Source organism: Mobula birostris, chromosome 9 (assembly GCF_030028105.1).
Source record: "Mobula birostris isolate sMobBir1 chromosome 9, sMobBir1.hap1, whole genome shotgun sequence".
NCBI classification, from domain to species: domain Eukaryota; kingdom Metazoa; phylum Chordata; class Chondrichthyes; order Myliobatiformes; family Myliobatidae; genus Mobula; species Mobula birostris.
Window position 1 is genome coordinate 1 of NC_092378.1, and position 27,250 is coordinate 27,250.

Sequence of the window (27,250 nt, forward strand, 5' to 3'; positions counted from 1 at the left end):
GACATTGGAGAGGGTACAGAAAAGATTCACTAGAATGATTCCGGGAATGAGAGGGTTAACATATGAGGAACGTTTGTCCGCTCTTGGACTGTATTCCTTGGAGTTTAGAAGAATGAGGGGGGACCTCATAGAAACATTTTGAATGTTGAAAGGCATGGACAGAGTGGATGTGGCAAAGTTGTTTCCCATGATGGGGGAGTCTAGTACGAGAGGGCATGACTTCAGGATTGAAGGGCGCCCATTCAGAACAGAGATGCGAAGAAATTTTTTTTAGCCAGATGATGGTGAATCTATGGAATTTGTTGCCACGGGCAGCAGTGGAGGCGAAGTCATTGGGTGTATTTAAGGCAGAGATTAATAGGTATCTGAGTAGCCAGGTCATCAAAGGTTATGGTGAGAAGGCAGGGGAGTGGGGCTAAATGCCAAAACCAAATAACAGGAATTATATGATAAGTACACAGTCTATATAAAGTAGAAATAATGTATGTACAGTGTAGTTTCACTTAACAGAATCAGGAAGATTAAGCCAAAGCAGATTTGTAGAAAAAAAAATTGGCAGGTGCACACATGCGCACAGAGGTGCCCGCACAAGGCTTCATGGTCATGGTAGTCTTCCCTGGGGTAAACACAAGTGTCCCGTATTTGACTGCTACTTTTGTCCCTTATTTGGGAGTGAGAACGTTGGCAACCCTACTTGAACACCTCCCACCGCCTGCACCCCCCCCCCCGCCCCGTTGGCCGGTCCACAAGAATATTGTCAATATTAAACCGATCCGCGGTGGAAAAAAGGTTGGGGACCCCTGATTTGAGAGAAACCAGGATGCTTCCAGATTTGCAGGGCCACAATGTGTCTGATAGCTCACAGCAATTATATCTCTGTCGGGTCGCTAACACTGGAGTTGTTGAAACCCCACCCACAACTCTGCTCCAACCTGCTGCCGATCGTGCAGAGCCTTTTGTCTACTGAGTGCCTGCGCAATATTTGGGAACATCAGTGACCCGGACGCCAGCACATTTGATTGCAGGGTCACTGGCGACAAATTCTGAAGTGCAGAGGATTTTGGGTAAGTGAATTTCAAGTAAATTTTATTATCAAATTACAAATATGTCTCTATACTACAACACTGAGATGCATTTCCTTGTGGAATATTCAATAAATCTACCAAATAGTAATTGTAACAGGATCAATGAAGGATGAACCAGAGTGCAGAAGACAACAAACTGCAAATGCGAATATAAATAAATAGCAATAAATAATGAGAACATGAGGTAAAGAGTTGTTAAAAATGACATCTTTGGTTGTGGGGACATTTCAATGTGGGGCAAGTATGTGCAGTTATTCCATAAGACATAGGAGCAGAATTAGGTCATTCAGCCGATCAAGTCTGCTCCACCATTCCGTCAAGTCTGATCCCGGATCCCACTCAACCCCATACACCTGCCTTCTCACCACATCCTTTGATGCCCTGACCGATCAGGAAACTATCTGCTTTAAATATACGCACAGACTTGGCCTCCACCAGTCTGTAGCAAAGCATTCCACAGGTTTACTACTCTGGATTAAAAAAATATCCTCGTCTCTGTGCTAAAGGGTCACCCCTCAATTTTGAGGCTGTGCCCTCTAGTTCTGGATACCCCCACCATAGGAAACATCCTCTCCCCATCTACCCTATCTAGTCCTTTCAACATTCAGTGGATTTCAATGAGATCCCCCCAACATTCTTCTGGATTTCTGTGAACCTCCTCTGGACTCTCTTTCAACACATCCGTCCTGAGATATGGGGCCCAAAACTGTTGACAATACTCCAACTATGGCCTGACTTGTGTCTGATAAAGGCTCAGCATTACCTCCTTGCTTTTATATTCTATTCCCCTTGAAATAAATGCTAACATTGCACTTGCCCTCTTTACCACAGACTCAACCTGTAAATTAACCTGGGAGTCTTGCATGAGGACTCCTAAGTCCCTCTGCATCTCAAATGTTTGAACCTTCTCCTAATTTAGATAATAGTCTGCACTATTGTTCCTTTTATCAAAATGCATTATCATACATTTCCCAACACTGTATTCTATCTGCCACTTTTTTGCCCGTTCTTCCTATTTGTCTAAGCCCTGCTGCAATCACATTGCTTCCTCAGCACTACCTACCCCTCCACTTATCTTTGTATCATCCACAAACCCATCAATTCCATTATCTAAATCCCTGACAAACAATGTGAAAAGCAGCGGTCCCAATACTGACCCGAGGAACACCACTAGTCACCGACAGCCAACCAGAAAAGGCCCCTTTTATTCCCACTCGCTGCCTCCTGTCAGCCCTTTCACTATGAATGCCAGTATCTCTCCGGTAATGCCATATGACTTTATCTTGTTAAGCAGCCTCTGCAGTACAATTTAACTCTCTGCTCTCTCTGCATTTGTACCCAATCATTGGTTTGTCCTTCCTTACATTCATGTTACACCCATTATCTACTTTTAAGCCTGCTGGCTCATTCTCAGCTCTATCATACTGGTTTCCATTTCCCCCTCCCTCCACCCCCCCCACACCAAACTAGTTGAAACCACTCCCAACAACTCTAGTAAAATCTGCCCGCAAAATTATTGGTCCCCCTAGGATTCAAGTGGAACCCATCCCTTTTGTACATTCCTACCTGCCCTAGAAGAGCACCCAATTATCCAGAAATCTGAATCCCTGGTTGAGTTCTTCAGCCATGCACTTATCTGCCACCTCATTCTATTTCTGTCCCGACTGTTATGTAGGACAGCCGCAATCCTGAGATTACTACCTTTGAGGTCCTGCTTCTCAGCTTCCTTCCTAACTCCCTGTGTTCTGTTTTCAGGACCTCCTCCCTTTTCCTATCTATGTCATTGATACCAATATATAGCATGACTTTGGCTGCTCACCCTCCCTTTTCAAGATATTGTTACCCTTTTCAGGAGATTTGGGATGACATCAAAAACTTTGACATACTTTTATAGGTGTGTAGTGGAAAGTATATTGTCTAAGAGCATCACGGCCCGGTGTAGGAACACTACTGCCTTTGAATGGAAATCAAAAAGTAGTAGATTCGGCCCAGTACATCACAGGTAAAGCCCCCCCCCCCCCAAGCATTGGGCACATCTACATGAAACACTGTCACAGGAAAGCATCATGCATCAGTCCCAACACCCAGTTCAAGCTCTCTTGTTGCTGCCATCAGATGGAAGGTACCAGATCCTCAGGACTCACACTACCAGGTTCAGGAACAGTTACTACCCATCAGGCTCTTGAGTAAAAGGGGATGCATGGCTGAAGAATTGCAGCAATGGAAGGGGAGTTGGCATCCCTTCTTTGAGAAGGGAGGAAGACAAAACAAAGGAAATTATAGGCCGGTCAGCCCAACCTTAGTGGTTGGGAAAGTGTTGGAGTCTATTATTAAGGATGAGGTTTCAGGGTAATTGGAGACTAATGATAAAATAAGTCAGAGTCAGCGTGGTTTCTGTAAAGGGAAATCTTGCCTGACAAATCTGTTGGGGTTCTTCAAGAAAGTAATCAGCAGGGTGGGCAAAGGAGGGGCAGCGGATGTCATTTACTTGGATTTTCAAAAGGCATTTCATAGGTGCCACGTATGAGGCTGCTTAACAAAATAAAATCCTATGATGTTTCAGGAAATAAACTGACATGGACAGAGGAATGGCTGATAGGCAGGAGGCAGCGAATGGGAATGTAGGGGACCTTTTCTGGTTGGCTGCCAGTGACTAGTGTTCCTCAGGGGTCAGTATGGGGACCGCTACTGTGTCAATGATCTGGATGATAGAATTCAAACATGAGGGAATCTGCAGATGCTGGAACTTCAAGCAACACACATAAAAGTTGCTGGTGAACACAGCAGGCCACGCAGCATCTCTAGGAAGAGGTACAGTTGACATTTCAGGCCAAGACCCTTTGTCAGGACTAACTGAAAGAAGGGAGGGGGAGGGATGGAGCCAAGAGCTGGACAGTTGATTGGCAAAAGGGATATGAAAAGATCATGGGACAGGAGGCCTAGGGAGAAAGAAAAGGGGGAGGGGGACCTACATTTCTCTTAACCAATCTTTTTCTTTTCACATATCTATAAAAGCTTTTGCAGTCAGTTTTTATGTTCCCTGCCAGCTTTCTCTCATAATCTTTTTTCCCTTTCCTAATTAAGCCCTTTGTCCTCCTCTGCTGGACTCTGAATTTCTCCCAGTCCTCAGGTGTGCCGCTTTTTTTGGCTAATTTGTATGTTTGAAGGTATGTTTGTTTGACGAAGGGTCTCGGCCCGAAATGTCGACTGTACCTCTTCCTAGAAATGCTGACTGGCCTGCTGCGTTCACCAGCAACTTTTATATGTGTTGGATGATAGAATTGATGGCTTTGTAGCAAAGGTTGCAGATGATATGAAGATAGGTGGAGAGGTAGGTAGTGCTGAGGAAGCAATGCGATTGCAGCAGGACTTAGACAAATAGGAAGAATGGGCAAAAAAAATGGCAGATGGAATAGAGTGTTGGGAAATGTGTGATGATGCATTTTGGTAAAAGGAAGAATAGTGCAGACTATTATCTAAGTGGGGAGAAGGCTCAAGCATCAGAGGTGCAGAGGGACTTCGGAGTCCTCGTGCAATACACCCAGGTTAATTTACAGGTTGAGGCTGTGGTAAAGAAGGCAAATGCAATGTTGGCATTTATTTCAAGGGGAATAGAATATAAAAGCAAGGAGGTAATGCTGAGGCTTTATAAGACACTAGTCAGGCCATAGTTGGAGTATTGTCAACAGTTTTGGGCCCCATATCTCAGGACGGATGTGTTGAAAGAGTCCAGAGGAGGTTCACAGAAATCTAGAAGAATGTGTGGGTGGGGGGATCTCATTGAAACCCACTGAATGTCGAAAGGACTAGACAGTGTGGATGCAGAGAGGATGTTTCCTCTGGTGGGGGGGGGGGGGGTATCCAGAACTAGAGGGCTCAGCCTCAAAATTGAGTGGTTACCTTTTAGAACAGAAGTAAGGAGCATCTTTTTTAACTAGAGAGTATTGAATCTGTGTAATGCTGTGCTGCAGACTGTGGTGGAGGCCAAGTCTGTGAATACATTTCAAGCAGAAGTTGATAGTTTCCTGACTGGTTACAGCGTAAAAAGGATATGGCAAGAATGCAAGTGTATGGGGTTGTATGGGATCCGGGATCAGCTATGATGGAACGGCAGGGCAGACTCAATGGGCTGAAAGGCCTAGTTCTGCTCCTATGTCTTGTGGTCTAATCTCTGCAAACAACTAAGTAAGTGGAGACACAGCCGTGCTTTCTTCGTGATTGCACTTGCGCGCTGGGTCCATGACAGGTCCACTGAAATAGTAACACCCAGGAACTTATAGCTCACGCTGTCCACCTCTGATTTTCTGACAAGGACTGGCTCATGGACCTCTGGTTTCCTGAAGTCCATAATCAGTTCCTTGGTGTTCTTGATATTGAGTGAGAGGTTGTCACGACACCACTCAGCCAAATTTTCAGTCTTCCCTCCTATATACCGATTCATCACCACCTTTGGTTTGGCCCATAACAGTGATATCACCAGCAAACTTGAATATGGCATTGGAGCCTTGCTTAGCCACACGGTCATAGGTGTAAAGTGAGCAGCAGGGGCTAGGTACACAGTCCTGTGGTGCACCTGTGCCCATGAAGGTCATGGAGGAGATGTTGCCAGTCTGAACTGACTGCGGTCTACAAATGAGAAAATCCAGGATCCAATTACATAAGGAGGCATTGAGACCAAGGTCTTGGAGTTTATTGATCAGTTTTGAGGGGATGATGGTATTCGTTATTTCAATAATATTTGAGTAATCTTGTATATTGATTGATTGAGCATTAGGGTTACAGGTTATATATAAAAATACATTTTATAATTGCATATGTCAGGCTACCATATAATCCATGTGTGCCTCTCAAATTTACAGCTGCATTCTTCGGACTCTATTGGTTTCTATGAATTAGTTTAACGTTTTGAAGTTATGAAATATAACAGTATTGACTGCTGAACTGCAGTCAGTTAAGAGCTTCCTGATGTGCTCATTTTTGCTGTCTAGAAGCTTAAGGATTGAGTGAAGAATCAATGAGATGGCGTTGGTTGTGGACCTGCTACTCCGGTAGGCAAAATGGAGTGGACCCAAGTCACCTCTGAGGCAGCAGTTGACACATTTCATCAACAACCTCTCAAAACACTTTATCACTGTGGATGTAAGTGCATCAGGGTGACGGTCACTGAGGCAGGTCACCATGCTCTTCTCGGTGGTGAATTGAAGCCTGCTCGAAACAGATGGGTGCCACCCACTGCTGAATCGAAAGGGTAAAAATCACATCAGTTGGACAGCACAGCTGTTTAGTATGTGACCAGGTACCCCATCCGGTCCAGATGCTTTCTGTGGATTCAGCCTCCTGAAGGCAGCCTACATCTCAGCTTCAGAGACTGAGTTCAAAGTTCAAAAGGTTCATTTATTATATGACCATGAGACCACAAGACATAGGAGCAGAATTAGGCCATTTGGCCCATCAAATCTGCTCTGCATTCAATCACGGCTGATTGTTTTTTTTTCACCTCCTCAGCTCCATTTCCTGGCCTTCTCCATGTAACTTTTGATGCCATGTCCAATCAAGAACCTATCAACCCTATAAATACACCCAACGACCTGGCCTCTACAACTGCCTTTGGTAATAAATTCCACAAGTTTCACCATCCGCTGGCTAAAGAAATTTCTCCAAATCTCTGCTTTAAATGGACACCCCTCTATCCTGAGGCTGTGCCCTCTTGTCCTAGACTCCTCCACCATGGGGAAACATCTTTTGCACATCGACTCTTTGTAGGCCTTTCAACCTTCAAAAGGTTTCAATGAGATCCTCCATCATCCTTCTAAATTCCAGCGAGTAAAGACTCAGAGCTATCAAAGATTCCTCGTATGATAACCCTTTCATTCCTGGAATTATCCTTGTGAACTTCCTCTGAACCCTCTCCAATGCCAGCACATCTTTTCTTAGATGAGGAGCCCAAAATTGTTCACGATACTTGGGTGTAGCCTCAGCTTCACACCTCTGCTCTTGTTTTCTAGACCTCTTGAAATGAATGCTGACATTGCATTTGCCTTCCTCACCACTGACTCTATCTGCAAGTTAACCTTCAACATGTTCTGCACAAGGATCCCCTAGTCCCTTTGCATTTCAGACTTTTGGATTTTCTCCCCATTTAGAAAAAGTCTCCATATTTATTTCTACTACTGAAGTGCATGACCATGCATTTTCCAACATTGTATTTCATTCCCATTCTCCTAATCTGTCTGAGGTCCTTCTTCAGCCTACCTGTTTCCTCAACACCACCTGCCCCTCCACCAATCTTTGTATCATCTGCAACTTGGCCATAAAACCATTCATTCCATCACCTAAATCATTGATAATGCAGCCTAAAAAGAAGCGGTCCCAACACTGATCTGCGTGGAACACCACTAGCCACTGGCAGCCAACCAGAAAAGGATCCTTTTATTCCCACTTGCTGCCTCCTACCAATCAGCCAATGCTCTAGACATGCCAGTAGCTTTCCTGTAATACCATAGGCTCTTAATTTGTTAAGTAGCCTCATGTGTGGCACCTTGTCAAAGGCCTTCTGAAAGTCCAAATATACAACATCAGCTGCATCCCCTTTACCTATCCCACATGTAACCTCCTCAAGGAATTCCAACAGGTTCGTCAGGCAAGATTATCCCTTGAGAAAACCATGCTGACTTTGTCCCATCTGATCCTGTGTCACCAAGTACTCCATAAACCTCATCCTTAACAATTGACTCGAACATTTTCCCAAACACTGAGGTCAGGCTAACCGTTCTATAATTTCCGTTGCTGGCGATTAACAGGAATTCAAAAAATGCAGCTACGATCTGTGCAGAGTCATCAAGGCAGCGAAACAACACACGTAGCTTATGGCAAGGTCTTCACACCTTCGCAGACTTTAAAGCTAAATGCAGTGGAGTTTCCAACATTGCTACCCCTCTCCCAGATGAGCTAAATCTTTTTTATGCCAGATTCGATGTTGCCAGCACTGGGCCACTGATGTAACCTGCAGGTTGGTCATCTCTGAGGCTGAAGCTCGCAAGTGTTTCCAACAAGTGGACAGTCGTAAGATTTCGGGACCGGACAGCATCACAGTGCAGGTACTCTGTGCACGGCACAACTGGTAGATGTGTTTATAGACACTTTTAATCTCTCCCTCCCCCAGTGTGTAGATTGCCCTCCTGCTTCAAAACATCCACCATTGTTCCTGTACCTAAAAAGACCAAGGTAACATGTCTGAACGACTGGTGTCCTGTCACACTCACCTCAATAATAAGCAAATGCTTTGAGAGGCTGGTCAAGGACTACATCTGCAGCTTGCTACCACCCACACTGGACCCCCTACAATTAGCCTACCAATGGAACCAATTGACAGATGATACAATTCTTCACACCATCCTTACACACCTGGAGAAGGGGGATGCTTATGTGAAAATGCTGTTGTTGAACTACAGTTCCGCATTCAACACCATAATTCCCTCCAGGCTTGACAAGAAGCTCAGAGACCTCGGCCTTCACCCTGCCTTGTGTAGCTGTATCCTGGGCTTCCTGTCAAATCACCAGCAGGTGCTGAGAGTGGGCTCCCTCACCTCTGGCCCTCAATATAGGTGCCCCTCAGGGCTAAGTCTCCTCCTTTACACTCTGTATATCCATGACTGTGTCATCACCCACAGCTCCAATCTGCTAATTAAATTTGCTGACGACACTGCACTGATTGGCCTAATCTCAAATAATAATGAGGCAACCTACAGAGAAGTCATCACCCTGACACAGTGGTGTCAAGAAAACAACCTCTCCCTCAATGTTGCAAAAACAAAGGAGCTGGTTGTGGACTACAGGAGGAATGGAGACGGGCTAACCACTATTGACATCAATGGATCTGGGGTTGAGGGGGTGGACAGCTTTAAGTTACTCGGCACAATACAGAGGATCTCACGTGGTCTGTACATACCAGCTGTGTGGTGATAAAGGCACAACAGCACCTCTTTCACCTCAGACAGTTGAAGAAGTTTGCTACGGGCCCACAAATCCTAAGAATTTTCACAGGGGCACAATTGAGAGCATTCTACCTGGCTGCATCAGTGCCTGGTATGGGAACTATACTTCCCTCAGTCACAGGACACTGCAGAGCGTGGTGTGGACAGCCCAGCACATCTGTAGATGTGAACTTCCCACTATTCAGGACGTTTATAAAGACAGGTGTGTAAAAGGGGCCCGAAGGATCATTGGGGACCCGTGTCACCCCAACCACAAACTGTTTCAGCTGCTACCATCCAGGAAACAGTACTGCTGTATAAAAGCCAGGACCAACAGCTTCTTCCATCAGACTGATTAATTCATGCTGATACAATTGTATTTCTACATTATATTGACTGTCCTGTTGTACATACTATTTATTATAAATTGCACACTTATAACAAAGATTTTTCCTCATCTACGTGAAGGGTGTAAGAAATAAAGTCAATTCAATCAATTCATTTCCTTTCTGCTGCCTTCTTCCTTTCTTAAAGAGTGACATTTGTAATTTTCCAGTCCTCTGCACCATGCCAGAGTCCAGTGATTTTTTGAAAGATCATCACTAATGCCTCCACAATCTCGACTGCTACCTCTTTAAGAACCCTAGGGTACAGTTCACCTGGTCAAGGTGATCTATGTACCCTTAGGTCTTTCAGCTTTTTAAGCACCTTCTCCCTTGTAATAGTAACTGCACTCACTTCTCTTCCTTCACATCTCTGAACATCTGGAACACTGATAGTGTGTTCCACAGTGAAGACTGTTACAAAATACTCATTTAGTTCATCTGCCCATCTCCTTGGCTCCCAATATTATTTCTCTGGCCTCATTTTCTTGAGGTCCTATATCCACTCTCATCTCTTATTTTTTTTTATATACTTGACAAAGCTTTTACTATCCACTTTGAAAATGTTTACTGGCTTGCTTTCATATTTCATCTTCCCCCCCCCCCCCCCCAATGATTCTATTGGTTGCTCTCTGTAGGGTTTTAAAAGCTTCCCACTAATCTTTGCTTTGTTATATACTCTCTCTTTTGCTTTTACATTAGCTTTGACTCCCTTGTCAGGCACTATTTTGCTATTTGAGTATTTGTTTGTTTTTGGAATACATCTATCCCACACCTTTCTCAGTTTTCCCAGAAACTCACGCCATTGCTGCACTGCTGTCATCCCTGCCAGCATCTCCTTCCAATTTGCTTTGGCCAATTCCTCTCTCATGCCACTGTAATTTTCTTTACCCCACTGAAATACTGCTATGTCAAACTTTACTTTCTGTCAGATTTGAATTTGAGCTCAATAATATTGTCATCACTGGCTCCTCATGGCTCTTTTATCTTCAGCTCCCTAATCACCTCCGGTTCATTACATAACACCAAATCCAGTATAGCTGATCCCCTTGTAGGCTCAACAACAAACTGTGGAAAAAGCCATCTCGTAGGCATTCTTTCTCCTGAATTTATGCCATTCCCTCTACCTACCTTCCTATCCCTCCAATACAACATGTAACCTTGGACATTTATCTCCCAAATACCATGCTTCAGCCACGATTCAGTGATGGGCACAACATCATACCTGACGATCTGTGAAAGAGCAACAAGATCATCCACCTTATTTCTTATGTTCCATGTATTGAGATGTAACCCTGAGTGCTGTATTTGCTACCCTTTTTGACTCTGCATCCTTAATGCACTGATACTCAGCCTGCTTGCTGCAATTATGTCCACTCCTTCCTAACAAGAATTATCATCTGCCTGCCCTTCCTGACAACCTGACTGCATGTTGTCTTCACTTTTTTTTTTAACCATACGTTCTTTCCTGAGTCCCTTCACTCAAGATCCCCCCCCCCCGCCAAATTAGCTTAAACCCTCCCAACAACTCTAACAAACCTGTCCGCAAGAGTATTGGTTCCCCTTGGGTTCCGGTGCAACCCGTCACTTTTGAACAGATTATACCTCCCCCAGAAGAGATCCCAATGATCCAAGAACTTGAAGCCCTGCCCTCTGCACCAGCTTCTCAGCCACACATTTATCTGCCAAATCATCCTGTTTCCACCCTCACTGGTGTGTGGCACAGGCAGCGATCCAGAAATTACTACCCAGGAGGTCTTGCTTCCCAGCTTTCTACCTAGCTCTCTAAATTCTCTTTTCAGGACCTCTTTGCTTTTCCTTCCTATGTCATTGGTACCAACATGTACCAAGACATCTGGCTGCTCCCCCTCCAGCTCCAAAATGTTGTGACGTGATCTGAGATGTCCCTGACCCTGGCACCTGGGAGGCAACATACCATTCAGGTGTCCTGTTCACATCCTCAGAATGTCCTGTCTGTTCTACTGACTATTGAGTTCCTTATCACTACCGCTCCCCTCTTCTCCCTCTTTCCCTCCTGCACCACGGATCTACGCTCAGTGCCAGTAACCCAGTCTCTGTGGCATTTTCCTGGGAAGTCATCCCCCACAACAGTATCAAAGTATACAACTCTTAAATTCTTCGATTCTCTGGATAGCCATGAAACCAAGAAAGAAAAAAAAGGCAGCCCGATCATCAACCCCTAATTTCCACCTCCCAGCTTAAAAAAAAGAAGAAAACAGATCAGGCACATCAACCCCCAAATCCCTCCTCCCACACAAAAAAAAGCAAAACCGATCAGGCACATCAACCCCAAAATCCCCTCTGTGCACAAACAAAACCGAGAAGCTCAGGTGAAAGAGCACAGAATATAAAAATTATAAGACTAAAAAAAGTGTTATTGTTCAAGTCCACATGCAAAATGCAGAAAAAACCTGGGCATCACTCTCCAGGCGCAGTGGCAGGCTCTCCCGTCCCCAGTACAGAACAACCAATCAACCGGTGTTCATCCTCTGCACTCTGATGCTTCAATCTCCTTCATCGCTTCAATCGGCAAACAATGGAAGCTATAATTGTCGAAATAAGGTGAAACATCGGCTTGCGTAACATCCTGCAGCCTTCTCGCCACAAGGTTTGCTCAAGCTGCCTCTGCCTCTCAGAATCCTCTTAGAGACTGCAGAATGTCGAATCACCCAAATGCAAAACATAGGCTCCAACAGCTCTAGAATCACATTCAAGACTAGAAACAAATGTAAAAGAAATTTAAAGAAGTGAAATAGATGGTTTCATGATCTATCCAGATGTCGACCAATGGAGCATTGACTGGACTGGAAGTCTCATTCTGGTCAGATGACCATTAGGAGATGTGGCGGTTTGTGATGGTTCCTCCATGTTCTGATAGTCAAAGCAAGCATAGATGGCACTGAGCTCCACTGGAAGTGAAATCCTGCTGTCTCCCATGTTGCTTGATTAAACTTTGTAGGAGGTGATAGCATTCAAGCCCTGCCACAGCTGTGCAGCATCCCTCATTGATTCAAGTTTGGTCCAGAATTTCCAGTCAGCACATGAGATGGCTTTCCAGAGATCATACCTGCACCTCTTGTAGCTTTCTTGATCTCCAGACTTTAATACCTCTGATCTGGCCCTTAGCAGGTTGCAGATCTCATGGTTCATTCAGGGCTTTCGATTTGGGAAGACTCTGAATGATTTAGTGGGGACACACTCGTCTTCAATTGTTTAATAAAGTCCATTACAGTCAAGGTGTATTCATGCAGCTCTCTAGATGATGGTTTGAACACAGCCCAATCCAATGACTCAAATCAATCCTGTAATCACTCCTCTGCCTCCTGCAATCATTGTCCTAATCTCTGGAGCCTTGCTTTTTAAGCTTTGCCTGTATGCAGGTAGGAGGAGAACAGCCAAGTGATCCAATTTACCAAAAAATACGGTCTGGGTAAAGAACGGTAGGCATTCCATGTCATAGAATAGTTGAGGTCTAGTGGGTATAAGATGATTTGAGGCATTGATCATGTGGATAGTCAGAGGCTTTTTCCAGGGCTGAAATATCTAACATGAGAAAGCACATTTTTAAGGTGCTTGGAAGTAGGTACAGAGGGAATGTCAGGGGTAAGTTTTTTTACGCAGAGAGTGGTGAGTGCATAAAATGGGCTGCCAGCGACTGTGGTGGAGGCAGATACGACGGGGTCTTTTAAGAGGCTCCTGTATAGGTGCATGGAGAAAAATAGAGGGCTATAGGTAACCCTGGGTAATTTCTAAAGTAAGTACATGTTTGGCACAGCATTGTGGGCCAAAGGGCCTGTATTGTGCTGTAGGTTTTCTATGTTTCTATACATGGTGTGATTAAAAGTATCTGCAAGCACCAGTTCTATGCAACATACCTCAGTGTTTATGTAGAAAACTCAGCAGCTAATTTAGCACAGTAAGCTCCCATAAACAATATACACAATATCAACAAGCATTCTGAGTGTCAAAGTCCAACCCACTTACAAATGCAGATATAAAACACGAGATTCTGTAGATGCTGGAAATGTAGAGACACACACAAAGTGCTGGAAACTCAGTAGATCAGGCAACATGTCAGCAGAGGAATAAATAGTCTAGGTATGCTGAAGGGGCTTGCTCTAAAATGTTGATTATTTATTTCTCTCCATAGAACCATAGAAACTACAGCACAGAAACAGGCCCTTTGGCCCTTCTTGGCTGTGCCGAACCATTTTCTGCCTAGTCCCACTGACCTGCACACGGACCATATCCCTCCATACACCTCCCATCCATGTATCTGTCCAATTTATTCTTAAATGTTAAAAAAGAACCCGCATTTACCACCTCGTCTGGCAGCTCATTCCATACTCCCACCACTCTCTGTGTGAAGAAGCCCCCCCTAATGTTCCCTTTAAACTCCCCCCCCCCCACCCTTAACCCATGTCCTCTGGTTTTTTTCTCCCCTTGCCTCAGTGGAAAAAGCCTGCTTGCATTCACTCTATCTATACCCATCATAATTTTATATACCTCTATCAAATCTCCCCTCATTCTTCTACGCTCCAGGGAATAAAGTCCTAACCTATTCAACCTTTCTCTGTAACTGAGTTTCTCAAGTCCTGGCAACATCCTTGTAAACCTTCTCTGCACTCTTTCAACCTTATTTATATCCTTCCTGCAATTTGGTGACCAAAACTGAACACAATACTCCAGATTCGGCCTCACCAATGCCTTATACAGCCTCATCATAACATTCCAGCTCTTATACTCAATACTACGATTAATAAAGGCCAATGTACCAAAAGCTCTCTTTACGACCCTATCTACCTGTGACGACACTTTTAGGGAATTTTGTATCTGTATTCCCAAATCCCTCTGTTCCACTGCACTCCTCAGTGCCTTACCATTAACCCTGTATGTTCTACCTTGGTTTGTCCTTCCAACGTGCAATTCCTCACACTTGTCAGTATTAAACTCCATCTGCCATTTTTCAGCCCATTTTTCCAGCTGGTCCAAGTCCCTCTGCAGGCTCTGAAAACCTTCCTCACTGTCTACTACACCTCCAATCTTTGTATCATCAGCAAACTTGCTGATCCAATTTACCATATTATCATCCAGATCATTGATATAGATGACAAATAACAATGGACCCAGCACTGATCCCTGTGGCACACCACTAGTCACAGGCCTCCACTCAGAGAAGCAATTTTCTACCACCACTCTCTGGCTTCTTCCATCGAGCCAATGTCCAATCCAATTTACCACCTCTCTATGTATACCTAGCGACTGAATTTTCCTAACTAACCTCCCATGCGGGACCTTGTCAAAGGCCTTACTGAAGTCCATGTAGACAATATCCACTGCCTTCCCTTCATCCACTTTCCTGGTAACCTCCTCGAAAAACTCCAACAGATTGGTCAAACATGACCTACCATGCACAAAGCCATGTTGACTCTCCCTAATAAGCCCCTGTCTATCCAAATGCTTGTAGATTCTGTCTCTTAGTACTCCCTCCAATAATTTACCTACTACTGATGTTAAACTCACCGGCCTATAATTTCCCGGATACTTTTCGATCCCTTTTTAAACAACGGAACAACATGAGCCACTCTCCAATCCTCCGGCACTTCACCCGTAGACAGCAACATTTTAAATATTTCTGCCAGGGCCCCCGCAATTTCAACACTGGTCTCCTTCAAGGTCTGAGGGACCACCCTGTCAGGTCCCAGGGATTTATCCACTTTAATTTTCCTCAAGACAGCAAGCACCTCCTCCTTTTCAATCTGTACAATTGCCATGGTCTCACTACTTGATTCCCTCAATTCCATAGATTTCATGCCAGCTTCCTTAGTAAATACAGACGCAAAAAACCTCTCCATAGATGCTGCCTGACTGCTGAGTTCCTCCAGCATTTTGCAGAAATAAACAGCATGTTTTCAATCAATCAGTTTCCAAATGTTGCTGATTTTGTATCACATCCTCCGGGTCTAATTCCCTCCACCCTATAAAGTCTAGCCCCATCTCTTTCTAGCCCCTCTTTGGTTTCTGACCCTACTTCAACCCTACTTCTGTTGTCAGACTTTAGAGGAGAGTCGTGCATTGCAACAAGCCAGCAATGTGAGGCACAGCCCCATGAATTCCGTGAAAATGAGCTAAAACATTTAAACGAGCAGGGAAGGAGTTTAACCACCATGACATTCTGTCTTAGCCCAAAGCCCCAAGGAAAGAGGAATGTTTGGGACAAAACCATCGTCTTGTTCAGTCTAGAGAGACTCAAGCAGAAAATTCAAGGGAAGTCTCTTCGTCAAAGGAAGAGTGAGAGGTGACCAGCAGGGATGGATGTTAATGTACCGATATGGAACAGAAGTATGGGCAGGGAGTAAATGGACTAAGTGGCCTCTCTAATATACATTGTGAGCATGGCAGAGACAGTAAGTACCTGATGACACAAAGGTTTGGGGTGTTTTTTATAGTGTGGAGGATTAATAGAACATAGAGTAGTACAGCACAGTGCAGGCCCTTCAGCCCACGATGTTGTGCCGACCCTCAAACCCTGCCTCCCACATAAGCCCCCACCTTAAATTCTTCCATATACCTGTCTAGTAGTCTCTTAAACTTCACTAGTGTATCTGCCTCCACCACTGACTCAGGCAGTGCATTCCATGCACCAACCACTCTCTGAGTAAAAAACCTTCCTCTAATATCCCCCTTGAACTTTCCACCCCTTACCTTAAATCCATGTCCTCTTGTATTGAGCAGTGGTGCCCTGGGGAAGAGGTGCTGGCTATCCACTCTATCTATTCCTCTTATTATCTTGTACACCTCTATCATGTCTCCTCTCATCCTCCTCCTCTCTAAAGAGTAAAGTCCTAGCTTCCTTAATCTCTGATCATAATGCATACTCTCTAAACCAGACAGTATCCTGGTAAATCTCCTCTGGACCCTTTCCAATGCTTCCACATCCTTCCTATAGTGAGGCGACCAGAACTGGACACAATGCTCCAAGTGTGGCCTAACCAGAGTTTTATAGAGCTGCATCATTACATTGCGACTCTTAAACTCTATCCCTCGACTTATGAAAGCTAACACCCCATAAGCTTTCTTAACTACCCTATCTACCAGTGAGGCAAATTTCAGGGATCTGTGGGCATGTACCCCGAGATCCCTCTGCTCCTCCACACTACCAAGTACCCTGCCATTTACTTTGTACTCTGCCTGGGAGTTTGTCCTTCCAAAGTGTACCACCTCACACTTCTCCGGGTTGAACTCCATCTGCTACTTCTCAGCCCACTTCTGCATCCTATCAATGTCTCTCTGCAATCTTCGACAATCCTCTACACAACCACAACACCACCAACCTTTGTGTCGTCCGCAAACTTGCCAACCCACCCTTCTACCCCCACATCCAGGTCGTTAATAAAAATCACGAAAAGTAGAGGTCCCAGAACAGATCCTTGTGGGACACCACTGGTCACAAACCCCCAATCCAAATGCACTCCCTCCACCACCACCCACTGCCTTCTGCAGGCAAGCCAATTCTGAATCCACCTGGCCAAACTTCCCTGGATCCCATGCCTTCTAACTTTCTAAATAAGCCTACCGTGTGGAACCTTGTCAAATGCCTTACTAAAATCTATATAGATCACATCCACTGCACTACCCTCATCTGTATGCCTGGTCACCTCCTCAAAGAACTCTATCAGGCTTGTTAGACATGATCTGCCCTTCACAAAGCCATGCTGACTGTCCCTGATCAGACCATGATTCTCTAAATGCCTATAGAACCTATCTCTAAGAATCTTTTCCAACAGCTTTCCCACTACAGATGTAAGGCTCACTGGTCTATTATTACCTGGACTATCCCTACTACCTTTTTTGAACAAGGGGACAACATTTGCCTCCCTCCAATCCTCCGGTACCATTCCCGTGGACAATGAGGACATAAAGATCCTAGCCAGAGGCTCAGCAATCTCTTCTCTCACCTCGTGGAGCAGCCTGGGGAATATTCCGTCAGGCCCCGGGGACTTATCTGTCCTAATGTATTTTAACAACTCCAACACCTCCTCTCCCTTAATATCAACATGCTCCAGAACATCAACCTCACTCATATTGCCCTCACCATCATCAAGTTCCCTCTCATTGGTGAATACCGAAGAGAAGTATTCATTGAGGACCTCGCTCACTTCCACAGCCTCCAGGCACATCTTCCCACCTTTATCTCTAATCGGTCCTACCCTCACTCCTGTCATCCTTTTTTTCTTCACATAATTGAAGAACGCCTTGGGGTTTTCCTTTACCCTACTCGCCAAGGCCTTCTCATGCCCCCTTCTTGCTCTTCTCAGCCCCTTCTTAAGCTCCTTTCTTGGTTCCCTATATTCCTCAATAGATCCATCTGATCCTTGCTTCCTAAACTTCATGTATGCTGCCTTTTTCCACCTGACTAGATTTTCCACCTCACGTGTCACCCATGGTTCCTTCACCCTACCATTCTTTATCTTCCTCACCGGGACAAATTTATCCCTAACATCCCGCAAGAGACCTCTAAACATCGACCACATGTCCATAGTACATTTCCCTGCAAAAACATCATTCCAATTCACACCCGCAAGTTCTAGCCTTAAAAGCTCATAATTTGCCTTTCCCCAATTAAAAATTTTCCTGTCCTCTCTGATTCTGTCCTTTTCCATGATAATGCTAAAGGCCAGGGAGTGGTGGTCACTGTCCCCCAGATGCTCGCCCACTGAGAGATCTGTGACCTGACCCGGTTCATTACCTAGTACTAGATCTAGTATGGCATTCCCCCTGGTCGGCCTGTCCACATACTGTGACAGGAGTTCGTCCTGGACACACTTAACAAACTCTGCCCCATCTAAACCCTTGGAACTAATCAGGTGCCAATCAATATTAGGGAAGTTAAAGTCACCCATGATAACAACCCTGTTATTTTTGCACCTTTCCAAAATCTGCCTCCCAATCTGCTCCTCTGTATCTCTGCTGCTACCAGGGGGCCTATAGAATACCCCAAATAGAGTAACTGCTCCCTTCCTGTTCCTGACTTCCACCCATATTGACTCAAAAGAGGATCCTGCTACATTACCCACCCTTTCTGTAGCTATAATAGTATCCCTGACCAGTAATGCCACCCCTCCTCCCCTTTTTCCACCCTCTCTATCCCTTTTAAAGCACTGAAATCCAGGAATATTGAGAATCCATTCCTGGCCTGGTGCCAGCCAAGTCTCTGTAATGGCCACTACATCATAATTCCATGTATGTATCCAAGCTCTCAGTTCATCACCTTTGTTCCTGATGCTTCTTGCATTGAGGTACACACATTTCAGCCCTTCTACCTTACTGTCTTTACACCGTTTATTCTGCTTCTCTTTCCTCAAAGCCTCTCTGAATGTTAGATCTTGCTTTACTCCATGCACTTCTTTCACTGCTCTATCGCTCTGGGTCCCATCCCCCTCGCAAATTAGTTTAAACCCTCCCGAACCATGCTAGCAAACCTACCTGCAAGGATATTGCTCCCCCTCGAGTTCAGGTGCAACCCATCCAATCTGTACAGGTCCCACCTTCCCCAGAAGAGATCCCAATGATCTAAAAATCTAAAACCCTGCTCCCTGCACCAACTCCTCAGCCACACATTCAACTGCCATCTCCTCCAATTCTTACCATCACTGTCACGTAGCACTGGCAGCAATCCTGAGAACGCCACTCTTGAGGTCCTGTTCTTCAGCCTTCTGCCTAGTTCCCGAAACTCACACTTCAGGACCTCATCCCTCTTCCTGCCTTGGTCGTTGGTGCCAATATGTATCACGACTTCTGGTTGCTTTCCCTCTCGTACCAGGATGTTGTGCACCGGGTCAGAGACATCCCGGACCCTGGCACCCGGGAGGCAACAAACCATGCGGGTGTCCTTCTCACGTCCACAAAATCTCCTGTCTGCTCCCCTGACTATAGAGTCTCCAATGACGACAGCTCTCCTCTTCTCCGTCCCACCCTTCTGCACCACAGGTTCAGACTCAGAGCCGGAGGCCCTGCCACCGTGGCTCACACCTGGTCGGTCGTCCCCGCCAACAGTATCCAGGACGGAATACCTAATATTCAGGGGAATGGCTACAGAGGTGCTCTGCACTACCTGTCTGCTCACCTTCGCTTTCTCCCCTCTGACTGTCACCCAACGACAGCCTAGGTGTGACTACCTCCCTGTAGCTCTCATCTATGACTGCCTCACTCTCCCTTATGAGTCGAGGGTCATCCAGCTGCTGCTCCAGATTCCTTACACGGTCTTCCAGATCGCCCAGCCGTATGCACTTCTGGCAGATGTGACTGCGGGAGAGGGGAGTTCCCCCAAGACTGCCACATCTCACATGAGAGGCACATCACCATCTCAGAAGACATTGTAAAAACTAACTGCGAACTAGCTTGTCCTCCGCCTCTTCTCGTCAAAGCCTCAAAGCTCCACTCCTTCACTGGCCCACTCACGCACTGGAGGTTGTCGGAGGTTACAGTGTGACATCGATTGGATGCAGAACTGGGCTGAGAGGTGGCAGATGAAGTTCAACCCAGATAAGTGTAAATTGGTTCATTTCAGTAGGTCAAATTTGAAGACAGAATATATTAATGGCAAGACACTTGGCAGTATGGAGGATCAGCAAGATCTTAGGGTCCGTGAACATTGGACACTCAAAGCTGCTGCGCAGGTTGACAATGTTGTTAAGAAGGTGTATTATGTGTTGGCCTTCATCAACCGTGGGATTGTGTTGAAGAACTGTGAGGTAATGTTACAGCTATATAAGACCTTGGTCAGACCCCACTTGGAGTACTGTGTTCAGCTTTGGTCACTTCATTACAGGAAGGATGAGGATACTATAGAGAGAGCACAGAGGAGATTTACAAGGACATTGCCTGGATTGGAGAGCATGCCTTATGAGAATAGGCTGAGTGAATTTGGCCTTTTCTCCTTGGAGTGACGGAGGATTAGAGGTGTACAAGATGATGAGAGGCACTGATCTTGAGGACAGCAGAGGCTTTCCCCCAAGTCTGAAATAGCTAACACGAGGGAGCATAGTTTTAAGGTGCTTGGAAGTAGGTACAGAGGAGATGTCAGAGTTTTCACACAGAGAGTGGTGGGTGCGTGGAATGCACTGCCAGTGATGGTGGTAGAGGCGGATACAATAGGGTCTTTTAAGAGACTCTTAGACGGGTACATGGAGCTTTGAAAAATAGAGGGTTATGCAGTAGGGAAATTCTAGGCAGTTTCTAGAGTAGGTTACATAGTCAGTCCAACATTGTGGGCGGAAGGGCCTGTAATGTGCTGTAGATTTCTCTGTTCTTTTCGGGTTGCCTTCTGGTGTGTAGTGGTGTTCCACGGGGATTGGTGTTGGTACCACTTCTTTTTACGTGTCAGATTTGGATCATGGATTTTATGGTATTGTGACCAATTTTGTGTATGATACAAAGATAGGTGGATGGGCAGTTAATTTTTAAGGAAGCAGGGAGTCCGCAGAAAAACTTGTACAGATTAGAAGAATAGGCAAGTAGTGGCAAATGGAATATAGTGTAAGGTCATGCACCCTGGCGGAAGGACTAAAGGTGTGAACTATGATTTAAATGGGGAGAGATTTCAGAAATCAGATGTGAAAAGGAACATGGGAGATCTCATGCAGGATTTGATTGGAGGTGTAGTAGACAGTGAGGAAGGTTTTCAGAGCCTGCAGAGGGCCTTGGACCAGCTGGAAAAATGGGCTGAAAAATGGCAGATGGAGTTTAATACAGACAAGTGTGAGGTATTGCACGTTGGAAGGACAAACCAAGGTAGAACATACAGGGTTAATGGTAAGGCACTGAGGAGTGCAGTAGAACAGAGGGATCTGGGAATACAGATACAAAGTTCCCTAAAAGTGGTGTCACAAGTAGATAGGGTCGTAAAGAGAGCTTTTGGTACATTGGCCTTTATTAATCAAATTATTTGAGTATAAGAGCTAGAATGTTATGATGAGGTTGTATAAGGCATTGATGAGGCCAAATCTGGAGTATTGTGTTCAGTTTTGGTCACCAAATTACAGGAAGGATATAAATAAGGTTGAAAGAGTGCAGAGAAGGTTTACAAGGATGTTGCCGGGACTTGAGAAACTCAGTTACAGAGAAAGGTTGAATAGGTTAGGACTTTATTCCCTGGAGCGTAGAAGAATGAGGGGAGATTTGATAGAGGTATATAAAATTATGATGGGTATAGATAGAGTGAATGCAAGCAGGCTTTTTCCACTGAGGCAAGGGGAGAAAAAAACCAGAGGACATGGGTTAAGGGTGAGGGGGGAAAAGTTTAAAGGGAACATTAGTGGGGGCTTCTTCACACAGACAGTGGTGGGAGTATGGAATGAGCTGCCAGATGAGGTGGTAAATGCGGGTTCTTTTTTAACATTTAAGAATAAATTGGACAGATACATGGATGGGAGGTGTATGGAGGGATATGGTCCGTGTGCAGGTCAGTGGCACTAGGCAGAAAACAGTTCGGCACAGCCAAGAAGGGCCAAAAGGCCTGTTTCTGTGCTGTAGTTTCTATGGTTTCTATGCCTAAAGGTTATCTTGCAGATTGAGTCGGTAGTAAGAAAGGAAATACAATGTTAACATTCATTTTGAGAGGACTAGAGTATTCAAGATTCAAGACTGTTTATTATCATTCTTCTAGTGTGAAAGAGCACACAATGAAAACATTTTTAAAAACATACACACTCAAAACATACAAATACACAAGATTAGTGTATATATATATACACACACACACACACACACACACACACACACATACATAATGCCTTGGTTAAAATTTTTACTGCATTGCTATAGGTATTTCATTTTAACAGTTCCGCAAGAGCAGTCTTTTTTGCATTCAGCCTGTTCGGGATTGAGCTGAGATGTGGGGCTTTGTAATTCAACTTTGGAATGTGGTGTCAGCCAACCAGGATGGTGGAATGGGAGAAAGTTCTGGAGAACTGGGCTGAGAAGTGATAAATGGAGTTCAACCCAGATAACTGTGAAGTGGTTCATTTTGGTAGGTCAGATTTGAACAGAGAATATATAAAATTTGGCATGGCATCTAAAACTTTGACTGACTTCTATAGATAGTGGAGAGTATACTGACTGGCTGCATCACAGCCTAGTATAGGAACACCATTGCCTTTGAATGGAAAATCCTACGAAAGGTAGTGGATTCGGCCCAGTACATCACGGGTAAGCCCTCCCAACCAGTGAGTACATTTACATGAAACGCTGTTACAGGAAGGCAGCATCCATCATCAGAAATCCCCACCATCCAGGACATGCTCTCCCTCACTGCTGCGGTCAGGTAGAAGGTACAAGAGCCTCAGGATTCACAACATCAGGCTCAAGCACAGTTCCTACCCCTCAACCATTCGGCTCTTAAATAAAAGGGTGTAACTAAGCTCACTTGCCCCACCACTGAGATGTTCCCGTAATCAATGATCTCACTTTAAGGACTCTATCTCATGTTCTCGTTATTTATTACTATTTATTTATATTTGCATTTGCACAGTTTGTTGTCTTATGCACTCTGGTTGATCTTTCATTGACCCTGCTGTAGTTATTATTCTCTAGATTTATTGACTATACCCACAAGAAAATGAATCTCGGGCTATGTACAGTACTTTGATAATAAATTTACTCGAAATTCACCTCCCCAGGAGTCGCCAGTAACCCGGCGACCAAATGCGCAGGCGTTAGGGGCGCCGATGGGCCCGAATATCGCGCATGCGCTCAGTGAGTAAAAGGCTCAGGCGGATCGGTAGCAGGTAGGATCGGATTTTTTGGTGGGTCATCGGTAACGGTGTCCCTACCCTGACTGAAAGACAATTGCTTTGATCTCCGGACACACCGTGGCCCTGAAAACCCTGGTTCCAGTCCTTTTTCCTTCTCTGAGCTCCACGATCCTTACCCAGGCCCGGGGAGTTACCTGCTGATGAGCGAAGCATGTTCATCACTGGGACTCTGTCGGATAGACTGATTTCTTGTTCGTGAGGGTTTCTGGGTACAGAGGCAACCATAGGTTACATTTCCCGTGCTTTCCCCACCAGTCTGTTAGATGTCTATAGGAGCGGATGGATCTCCCAGACACTGCCGAGCGTCAGATATCTAAATCCAAGGAATAGGAACTTGGAATAAAATTATAGTTCCGAGTTAATCTTGGATGTAAAGTCTACCTTCCACTCAATGAAAAATGTCAATTAGTGCTGCACGAAAAAAAAGAACCAATCCTTCCATCAGCTTTAGTTCTTGAGAAAATCACCTTTGTTCTACTGCCTCCTCTGGACCTTTCTACCTGTGAGAACAAGTTTTGTCGTATTCTCTCTGGGTATATAATGATATCAAACACCTTTGTCCTGGGCAACACGTGATCTGTAGCTTACGGATCACAAATCTGCCATACTCCAATGAGAAAGACTACTGTTTCCCTTCCTCCCCCCCCCCCCCCCGCCCAATATTCATTGTAATTAGAACGTCTCTGGGAGCAGCCATGTGATATTGTTTAGCGCGTAGCACTTTGTAAAGCAACAACCAATTGTAGATTGAATATAAAACATAGAATAGTACAGCACAGTACAGGCCCTTCAGCCCACAATGTCGCGCTGACCCTTAAACCCTGCCTCCCATATAACCCCCCACCTTAAATACCTGTCTAGTAGTATCTTAAATTTCACTAGTGTATCTGCCTCCACCACTGACTCAGGCAATGCATTCTACGCACCAACCACTCTCTGAGTAAAAAACCTTTCTCTAATATCCCCCTTGAACTTCCCACCCCTTACCTTAAAAGCCATGTCCTCTTGTATTGAGCAGTGGTGCCCTGGGGAAGAGGTGCTGGCTGTCCACTCTGTCTATTCCTCTTAATATCTTGTATACCTCTATCATGTCTCCTCTCATCCTCCTTCTCTCCAAAGAGTAAAGCCCTAGCTCCCTTAATCTCTGATCATAATGCATACTTTCTAAACCAGGCAGCATCCTGGTAAATCTCCTCTGTACCCTTTCCAATGCTTCCACATCCTTCCTATAGTGAGACGACCAGAACTGGGCACAGTACTCCCAAGTGCGGCCTAACCAGAGTTTTATAGAGCTGCATCATTACCTTGCGACCCTTAAACTCTATCCCTCGACTTATGAAAGCTAACACCCCATAAGCTTTCTTAACTACCCTATCTACCTGTGAGACAACTTTCAGGGATCTGTGGACATGTACCCCCAGATCCCTCTGCTCCTCCACACCACCAAGTATCCTACCATTTACTTTGTACTCTGCCTTGGAGTTTGTCCTTCCAAAGTGTACCACCTCACACTTCTCTGGGTTGAACTCCATCTGCCACTTCTCAGCCCACTTCTGCATCCTATCAATGTCTCTCTGCAATCTTCGACAATTCTTTCCACAACACCACCAACCTTGGTGTCATCTGCAAATTTGCCAACCCACCCTTCTACCCCCACATCCAGGTCGTTAATAAAAATCACGAAAAGTAGAGGTCCCAGAACCGATCCTTATGGGACACCACTAGTCACAACCCTCCAATCCGAATGTACTCCCTCCACCACGACCCTTTGCTTTCTGCAGGCAAACCAATTCTGAATCTACCTGGCCAAACTTCCCTGGATCCCATGCCTTCGGACTTTCTGAATAAGCCTACCGTGTGGAACCTTGTCAAATGCCTTACTAAAATCCATGTAGATCATATCCACTGTACTACCCTCATCTATATGCCTGGTCACCTCCTCAACGAACTCTATCAGGCTTGTTAGACATGATCTGCCCTTCACAAAGCCATGCTGACTGTCCCTGATCAGACCATGTTTCTCTAAATGCCCATAGATCCTATCTCTACAAATCATTTCCAACAGCGTTCCCACCACAGACGTAAAGCTCACTGGTCTATAATTACCTGGACTATCCCTACTACCTTTTTTGGAAGGGTGAGAAGATGTGGCATTCAGGTTCACTGAGTAGAAAAGTCATCGACTTCCATTAGGTTTGGGCAGTGAACAATCAGCGCTCAGGATTGATTGACAAGAACAAATTAAAATAAGGCAATGGCAGGAGCTACAGTAATTGTTAGAGTGGAGATTTTGAGGCTTTAGCTTATCGAGGCTTCAGTCAGAGAAGGCAAAAAGGGCTGTAGGTAGTTTTTTTATTTTCCCCAAAGTTTGTTGTGTTTCCTTCTTTATATTTGCTCAGTGAGAACAGTAGAGATGCCAGGCAGGGTAGTGGAATGCTCCTCTTGTAGGAAGGCACTAGTGTCCGTTGCAGATGAAGTAATCAGGGACTCTGGAGGTCTGCCTGCCTTCCCACATTCTGCAAGAAGAGCATTCCACTACCCTGTCTGGCATCTCTACTATTAGAGCTGCAAGACGAGTATCCAGCTGCTGTCTGTAACACTCTGCATTATGGAGTTGGAGCTGCCTATGTAGGGATGATCGATATGACTTATAGAGAGATAGTTACACCCCAGAGGGGCAGAATCCAGGAGACTAGGTGAGAGTCAGGAAGGGAAACATGTTCTGCAGCCAGTGCAGAGTATCCTTGTGGCCATCCCCCTCAACAACGGGGATACAATTTTAGATACCATTGGTTGGATGACCCAGCAGAGTCTGGCTCTGTGACTCAGAAAGGAAGGAGGGAGAAGAGGTGAGCTGTGGTGATAGGGGATTCATTAGAGGAACAGAAAGGAGATTCTGTGGACAAGAATGAGTTTCTTGTTATGTTGCCTCCCAGATCCCAATGTCCAGGACATCTCAATCGAGTCCTCAGCAATCTTAAGTGAGAAAGTGAACAGCCAGAGGTTGTGGGCCATGTAGGTATCAGTAACATAGAATGAGTGATGAGATTCTGCATAGTGAGTTCAGGGAGTCGGGTGCTAAGTTAAAGGACAGCACCTCCAGGGTTGTGATCTCAGGATTGCTTGCCTTGCCCTGTGTTACTGAGGTTAGAAAGAGGATGATTGCACAGTTTAACACATGCCCAAGGAGTTGGTGTAGGAGGAAGTCATCAGATTTTGGATTGTTGGGCTCTCTTCCAGGGAAGGTGGTAGCTGCACAGAAGAAAAAGTTTGTTCCTGAACTGGAAGAGCACTAATATCCTAGCAGAATGATTTGTTAATGCTGTATGGTGGGGTTTAAACAAGAGTTGCAGGGGGATGGGAACTAGAGTGCCAAAACAGATAATGGAGAAGTTCTGAAGACAGATGTTGTTAAGACCTCAGACAGAAATCAAAAGGTTGAGCATGGTGTAACTAATGTCCCAAGATGCAAGGCATATTATAGGAAGGCAGATAAGCTCTGGGCATGCATCAACACCTGGAGTTATGATATTGTAGCCATTAGTGAGACAGTTGCAGGAGTGGCAGGACTGCCAGCTCAACATTATGGGGTTCCATTGCTTTAGGTGCAACAGAGCAAGGGGGATAAAGTAGGAGGGGTGGCACTACTACTCAGAAAATGTCACATTAGTGCTTCGTCAGGACAGACTGGGGTATACGTCTAGTGAGGCATTATAGAACATAGAAATTGTACAGCACATCACAGGCTTTTCAGTCCACAATGCTATGCCGGCCATGTAACCTGCTCTAGAAGCTGCCTAGAATTTCCCAATCGCATAGCCCTCTATTTTTCTAAGCTCCGTGTATCTATCTAAGAGTCTCTTAAAAGACCGTATTATAACAGCCTCTACCACCATTGCCAGAAGTGCATTCCACGCACCACTCTGTTTGAAAAACTTACTTCTGACATTCCCCTTGTACCTACTTCCAAGTAC

The 27,250-nt window shown here is 45.1% G+C and overlaps 1 pseudogene; it reads left to right on the top strand.

The window, feature by feature from the left end:
• Positions 1–938: 938 nt before the first annotated feature.
• LOC140202463 (uncharacterized) overlaps positions 939–27,250 on the top strand; it is a 62,523-nt pseudogene continuing 36,211 nt past the window's right edge.